We start from the raw sequence: 1955 nt of genomic DNA, 5'->3' as shown, positions 1-1955 counted from the left end.
AATAACCGCTCTCCGCACTTTGTAACTGTTTTATAAGTCCCACTATTCGTTCGAAAAATAATAGTCCAGGTGTTGGCAGTGTTGATTAACTGATTTCCCTCTAGTTTATCACATTGAAGTTAAAAACAGCTAGTGTAGATAATCCTGGTGTAGATTTCCATGAAATTAAAAACAAAAATGAGCTTATCGCCACCTAAAAGATATTTTGTTTGTTTGTAATTAAGCACAAAGCCATCATAGGTATCGAAACCTGGGTTTTAGTGTTATAAGCCCCAGATTTACTGCTAAGCCCCTGGGGAAGAGGGTTTATAAGAGATTTATAAGGGATAAAATAACTTTTGCTAACATCGATTGTAATCCGTATACATATTTCATTTTCATTTTTTTATAAATAATATATTTATTGTAATATTTTTATACCTTATAAAAGGTTCTTCAGTTTTTGTTTTTGTTTTATAAATCCTAATATTATCTATCCAAAATTATAATATATTCATTTGATTTATTTGAAACTGGTCAGAGCTTGGAAATTAAATTGTTGACGAGGCAAAAAAATAAAAAATAAAATAAACACACGAGCCCAAACCGTTGTCACAATTTTGGAAACTCGAAAATATAATAAAGAATGAGTCAAGACGCACTTCACAGTTAACAAAACTTCAGTTGCACATGTATTGAACTGGTAATAATATCTTTAATATGTGACAGGTGATCATATTGTTCAGTTACAAGCACAGAATGTTGGCACAAAATTTATGACATTTGTCTGTCTCTTTTTGTGTTAAAGAATTTTGCATTATATTTTACAGTTAGATAATGATTGTCTGGCTGTCCTTGAGTGTTTGTTTGCTTGTTTTTAAGCATAAAGCTATACAATAGGCTATCTCTGCTGTGCCTACCAAATATCGAAATCTGACTATTTAGTGTATAAACCCCTCAGACTTACCGCTGAGACACCGAGGGGCTCCTTGAGTGGGGTTGTATTAAGTAGCCAAAATTGTTGGAAATATCTAAGAATCTTTTTTTACATCGTTCATCTATTTGGTTCATTCAAAACAATGTATTAGTTGTTTGACCCAAAGGTTGAGAAGTGGACTAAATTATAGAATATAGTAACAGAACTTCTGTTTACGTTAAGCAACATTAATATCTTTTTTTTTTTAGAAACTTAAGGATGGGTGATTTTAATGCTACGAAAAGTAATTCTTAATATTAAATTTAGTAAAAAATCATATATATATATGATATTTTATTATCTAACAATAAAGAATACTTTATTTCTAAACCCATGTAAAATAACTGAAATATAGGCAACTTACAGAGGTGTATGTAGTTCTGAGGTACCGTATATTTTGGAAATTGTGGGGTAAAAGTGGATGAAGAAGGTAGAATACAAAAATATATAAATATTGTGTATGTTACCTTACATCCAACAACTTATCTGTTTACCCACATTGTAAAAATTTCACATCCCAGTTATATTATAGCTGAAAAGTAAGTCGTGTTTTATTGAAGTTTTTCTTAACGCTCAAACCGAAAATTACTTTTATTGTATAGTAGCACACTATGTATTTCTAGATTTTGCTGTGAAATGTTATTTTATAAATTCATCCGACAGGCGTCGATAAATGTAACGGTTGGATGATGCGAATATTGAATGTTAGCTCAAAAACAAATTTCAAGTAATTTGTACGTTATGTAAAAAAATGAGTCTTAGCGTTCAGAAATTAATGAGTAACCAAACTGAATAATCTCTGATATTTCAAATTTACTGGTAATTCAATAAAAAGTTAATGAATAAACTAGGTGAAAATTATAGCATTTTTGTGTTTTAATTTATTAAGTCATACTGCAGGCTTAGTGGGACGAAATTCAGTTTTCATTTTCCTATGAAACGCTAGTTGCATAATCAGAGAAGCATGGACGCCCGCAGGAAAGGGCAAGACGGGGGGGGG

The 1955-nt window shown here is 30.9% G+C and overlaps 1 long non-coding RNA gene across 1 annotated transcript in view; it reads left to right on the top strand.

The window, feature by feature from the left end:
* LOC111088638 overlaps positions 1-1955 on the top strand; it is a 6502-nt gene that overhangs the window by 1927 nt on the left and 2620 nt on the right. The window lies entirely within an intron of this gene.

Source organism: Limulus polyphemus, unplaced genomic scaffold (genome assembly GCF_000517525.1).
Source record: "Limulus polyphemus unplaced genomic scaffold, Limulus_polyphemus-2.1.2 Scaffold4170, whole genome shotgun sequence".
Taxonomy (NCBI): Eukaryota; Metazoa; Arthropoda; class Merostomata; order Xiphosura; family Limulidae; genus Limulus; species Limulus polyphemus.
Note: the sequence above shows the minus strand (reverse complement) of the source record. Positions and strands in the feature narration are given on the sequence as shown.